We start from the raw sequence: 5,941 nt of genomic DNA, 5'->3' as shown, positions 1-5,941 counted from the left end.
GGGACAACCAGGATCCGTTAGGATCTGGTGTACGCGCGCATTCGCGCTTACGGTACGCTGGCGTATTTTTGCGCGTTTGATTTGGTCAGATGGCTCTCCAGATCTTGCCTCGGCCGTTGATCTAAAGTTATTTGAATGGCTGGCCCTGATTTAGCATGGACCAGGGGTATACGATAAGAGAGCTATGGGGAATCACCTTTGGATGATCCAATCACGTGGCCCGTAAGTGGCCACGTGTCGCTCTATGGGTGGTCGTAAAGAGATAAGTTTGTCTCCATCTCCATTCTCCCAAAAATTTCCCTCTTCCCCACAATTTCCCCTCGGTTCTCTCACTCTCAATGCCCTCCATTAATTTTCTATCCTTTCTAATCTCTCTCATATTATCCTCTCTTTTCTCTCTTTCTATACTCATAAGACAAACACAAATAAAAACCCAAAAAAACACATAAAATAAGATCTAACAAGGTGTTACTCAAGAACACCCATGGTGGTGCTTAAGAACACACGGTGGTGTTCATGAAGAGCACGGTGGCTCCGATGAATACGCGGTGGCCGGCACGGTGGTGCCGCCTCGATATTTCCAGAAATTTGTAATAAAGCTAAGGTGTTTGTTACCTCTGCGTGAAATTCTCTACTCCTTCGTTCTTTTCGGGTTCGATATGACCTCACCCTTCACCTTCCTTTTGCAGGTCCGTTGCGATGAATCCGATTCAAGGTTTTCTTGGTGCGTTCGCCGCAACGACTTCCAGCCACTTTTTTCCCGACCAAATCCTCTTTTCTGAGTTTCCCCTTTGATTTATATAGTTAGGGTTAGTGATTAGAATTAGGAATTAATTAGATTCAATTGTTATTAGCTTCAGATTTGGTTTGTATAATGGTTCAGCTTTATTTACGTTCTTGTGAGATTCAAATTATAAAGTTTGATTTCTGTTTAATAAAATTTGATTCGATTTTTATGTTAAGATTTGATTCGTTTGAAGATTTGATTTGTTATTCTTTGCATTTGATTCAATAAAATTGTGTATTAGTTCTGATTAAATTTCTGGATTTGGGCTTAGTAAGAAGTCTAGGGTTTGTGAGGTTGGGGATGGTAGTGCGGCGGCTGGAAGTTTGGAAGAAGATGAATAGTGGCCGGGTCAGTTCTGACCCGGTCCACCATCCGATCCAGCGCCGGCCCAGTAACCATCCTGGCCCAAAATCAATACTCCCTTATCCTGGCCAATTAAACCAATTAACTTGAATAATTAACTTAAATAACTAATTAATAATACTAATAACTAAAGATGATTAAAAATAAACTAATAATAATATTATTAACTATCCTATAACTAATATCTAATTAACCCCTAATTAATTACTAAGAAACAATTGATAGTGATTCTACTTATATTAGTAATAATAATCCCAATCATAATAACTGGTAATAAGATGAGTAATTAATTAAAACTGTATTGTAGTAAAAATAAAAATGATGAAGAGTCCTTAGAATCAAATAGACGGGCCCAAATATTTAATCTATATTCACTTACTCCCAACAATTACCACACCCCTATTTAAATATACACCCTCGCCAAATACACCAACTTGAAGATTGTTTAACTTCTTCCGAAAAAAAAAGAATTTCTAGCTAAATGTGATAACACCTAAAGTTAATAAAAGTAAAAATTTGTAAGAACAAGCATACACTCACAAATGAGTTTTTGATTCATGGCAAACATCACAAGCAACCAAATACAAAAGCATAAATGAATGACTCAAGACAATGGAAGATTATGAAGCTCAAATCACTCAGAAAATGGTATTGCATCTGTTAGGTCGACCAAGCAAAGCCCTAGGTCAACTCAAAACCAGAGCAAACTCAGCAAAACTGACAAGGTCACTGTTAGGTCGACCTACCCACACTCCCAGGTCGACCTAAACTGAAGGGATTTACACATGTCACTGTTAGGTCGACCTACCCACACTCCTAGGTCGACCTAAACTGAAGAAAAGTCACAAAAATGCATTTCAACTGACTTTAGGTCGACCTAAACCTTCAACAGGTCGACCTAACTGGAAACAACTGACTTTAGGTCGACCTAAACCTTCAACAGGTCAACCTAACTGACTTTAGGTCGACCTAAACCTTCAGCAGGTCAACCTAACTGATTTTAGGCCAACCTAACAGGTCAACCTAACTGGGACAATTTCAACTCTGCTTCTGTTAGGTCGACCTAAGCACTAAAGTAGGTCAACCTATTTGCTGAAAACTTCCCAAATTATGTGTTTTCTCTGCTCCAACATACCAGCAACTATATATATCATTCCATGTTAATTATTCATCAACACCAACGACTGAAAGATACACAAAGGCTTCTCATCTTCGTTCTTCGTCATCTCCAACACAATTACACATAATCATTCTTGCATTGAGGGTTAGTGATCGAGTTCGATAACGTCCATGGAACGGAATTGAAGATTCCTAGTGGGTGAAGATTTGTGGGGTTTTTGGTGAATAAAATCCGAGGGTTTTGTCCTCCAAGATAGGTGTTTCTTGGGGGTTTTTATCAAGAGGTTTCATCGAGGATCCATCTGAGTGTGAAGATTGAAGAACAAGGGTTCAAGGCAATTCAAGACACTGCAGAAAAGGGATCAAGTGAAGCTCTTGGATCACCTTGATCTGGCACAAGATTAAGGGGGAAGAAGATTCAAAGGATCGACAAATTCGGTTTATTGTTTATCGCTTTGCTTTCTTCTTTGTATAAACTGCTTTCAACATTAATGGAAGATTTCCCAATTTCAATTTGGAATTGGGGGCAGACGTAGTCGTAGCGAGGACGATCGACGAACTGCCTGAACAAATATCGTGTTCTTGTCGCTTTTATCTTTTCATTTACTTTCTATTCATATTTGGTCATAATTGCAAAATTGATTAACGATTCAAGTGTTAAAATTGTGAATTAAGGTTCTGCATAAGCATCACAATTCACCACATCTTGAATCATCATCAATTTGAACATTATCACCAAGTGTTTGTCGTTTTGCTTATTCCATTATTACTGCATTGCAAACCAATGTTTGTCAATTTAGAAGTTAATTGATTTTCAGTTGTGAAACGTATTGATTCGATAACATATCACTTCATCGTTAATCTCAATTATCTTGTGGTTTTGTCACATATACGACCCTTGCAATAACGGTCCGGAATAGACGCAAGTCGATTCAGAACCGCTTTCGCTTTAGTTCGAAATAATTCCGAAAAACTCTGTGAGATCTATTCACCCCCCCTCTAGATCCTCAGGCTAGCATCTAACAAGTGGTATCAGAGCCTGGTTTATTCCGTGCTACGTGAAACACTTATTGGAAAGATGGCTTCCGGACCTAAAGGGGCTCACAATAGAGCTCCAGTTTTCAACGGTGAAAACTATGGCTATTGGAAGGATTGTATGTGTGTACACATCAATGCAATTGATAGGAACATCTGGACAGCTATTGTCAATGGTCCCTTTCAGATCACCATGACAAATGCAGCTGGTGCAGTTGTTCCAAAACCAGAAAATACTTGGGATGCTGAAGATGAAAAGAGATATGCATACGATTGGAAAGCGAGAAACATTCTAATCTCAGCTCTAGGAGTTGATGAATACTATCGCGTTTCTCATTGTAGATCCGCTAAAGCTATGTGGGACACATTGCAAGTTGCCCACGAGGGAACGGATGATGTCAAACTAGCTAGGATCAATACGTTAACTCAAGAGTTCGAACTCTTCCACATGGAAGATGGTGAATCCATCGAAAACATGCAGAAGAGATTCGTTCACCTGAAAAATCGGTTAAATTCTCTTGATAGACCTGTTTCCAATGCAGTTGCTACTAACAAAATCTTAAGATGCTTGAACAGGGAATGGCAACCCAAGGTTACAGCAATAAAGGAAGCAAATGATCTAAACACCTTAGACATTACCACTCTTTTTGGTAAACTAGAGGAACATGAACAACACCTTAAATGCCTTGACATGCATGAGAAAAGGGCAAAGAAAGAAAAGAACATGGAGAAAGAGGTAGAGAAGAAGTCAATAGCTCTAAAAGCTTCAAGCTCCAAGACCTCAAGACAAGAGCTAGAGGATAGTGATACAAGTGATGACGAAGACTCCGATGATGAGGAAATGGGACTGTTTGTGCGAAGATACAACAAATATCTAAAGAAAAATGGAGCAAAACATTCTGACAAAGGCTTGATCAACTATAGAAAGCAATCAAACAAGTTCAAACAAGATGACGACAACAAAGGAAAAATCAAAGGCCCTTGCTTTAATTGTGGGAAAGCCGGTCACTACAAACCGGATTGTCCATACCTTAAGAAGGAAAAAGAGAAGAACCAAAGCAAAGGTCATAACAAATCTAAGAGAGCCTACATAGCATGGGAAAGTGATTCATCTAGTGAAAGCTCATCAAGCGATGAAGAAGAATCAGCAAACTTATGCCTTATGGCTCATCAACACAAGAAAAAGAAAGCTGTAAGTCATCTTAAACCTGAACTCAAAGATAAGGTATCTCATTCTCAACTAAAACTTGCTTTTGAAGAATTACATAGAGATGCAATTAAAGCTTTCAAACTTTTGGCCTCAAATAAGAAAATCTTTTCATATCTTGAATCAAAAGTTGAGAAAACCGAAAAGGATATGGAAGCTTTAAAACAATCTATGCTAGACATTCAAAAGGATAAAGTTGAAATAGATCCTACATCATGGTTTGGTTGTGAGACATGTCACATTTGGCAAAAAGAAGTAAGAGATCTAAAAGCCAAGTTAGACAAGGCTCTACAACCAAAAGTGACTTTTGCGGTTGATCCAAATAAGTTCAAAAGATCGTATACTCCTTTATATAGTAAATACACTTTTGTACCAAAAGTATCAACTAGCAAAACAACATATTCTCATCATATTACCTGTCATTATTGTTGCAAAAAGGGACATACCATTGAAAAATGCAAATTTAGGAGAATTTTAGTTCCTAATGGAGTATTTCAATGGTTGCCTAAGTGCAACAACTTCTGTACTCACCACCTAGGACCCAATGAAGATTGGGGACCTTCCAATATAAATTAATTTTGCAGGAAAAGTGTCTTGACATTGTCGAAAGGTTGTGGTTCCTTGATAGCGGATGTTCAAGACACATGACGGGAGACATATCACTCCTTGTTGAAGTTCCACGCAAAGAAAAAGGGGTATGTCACCTATGGAGACAACAATCGGGGAGCTATACTTGGTAAAAGAAGTGTATATCTTTTGATAATGCAGGCCCATCCACTGAAGAAATTGTCAAAGATAAGGAAGACGAAAGTGAAAGTGTTGCAAAGGAAGATGCTAAGAAAGAGAAAGATGAGTCTCATGATAGTGTTGAAAAAGAAAGCATCTCAAACAATGAAGAACTTCCTAAGGCCTGGACAAATGTAAAAGATCATCCAAATCGACAACATAATAGGGGACATCTCAAAGGGCGTGACAACACGCTCCAAGATAAGTAACTTTTGTCATCATTTTGATTTTGTTTCACAAGTTGAACCGAAAAATATGAAGGACGCATTACTTGATGAGCATTGGCTAATGGCCATGCAAGAAGAATTAAACCAATTTAAACGGAATGATGTTTGGGACTTTGTCTCTCATCCGGGAGATCATCAAGTAATCGGCACTAGATGGGTTTTTCGTAACAAACTTGATGAAAACGGCGTTATTACTAGAAACAAAGCTAGATTAGTTGCCCAAGGTTATAATCAAGAGGAAGGTATTGCCTATGCTTGTTCAAAAGACTTCAAACTATTCCAAATGGATGTTAAAAATGCCTTTCTAAATGGCTATATAAATGGAGAAGTCTATGTTGCTCAGCCACCCGGCTTTGAGAATTACATGTATCCAACTCATGTTTATAAGCTGAAACATGCTCTATTCGGTCTTAAACA

General features: G+C 38.4%; 1 long non-coding RNA gene across 1 annotated transcript; it reads left to right on the top strand.

Moving 5' to 3' along the window:
- The first annotated feature begins 300 nt into the window (after positions 1 to 300).
- Positions 301 to 962, top strand: LOC131646078 (uncharacterized). The gene is made up of 2 exons (XR_009297278.1): positions 301 to 604; positions 690 to 962. It is a non-coding gene; the product is annotated as an uncharacterized LOC131646078 (long non-coding RNA).
- The last annotated feature ends 4,979 nt before the right edge of the window (positions 963 to 5,941 follow it).

Source organism: Vicia villosa, linkage group LG2 (genome assembly GCF_029867415.1).
Source record: "Vicia villosa cultivar HV-30 ecotype Madison, WI linkage group LG2, Vvil1.0, whole genome shotgun sequence".
NCBI lineage: Eukaryota > Viridiplantae > Streptophyta > Magnoliopsida > Fabales > Fabaceae > Vicia > Vicia villosa.
Note: the sequence above shows the minus strand (reverse complement) of the source record. Positions and strands in the feature narration are given on the sequence as shown.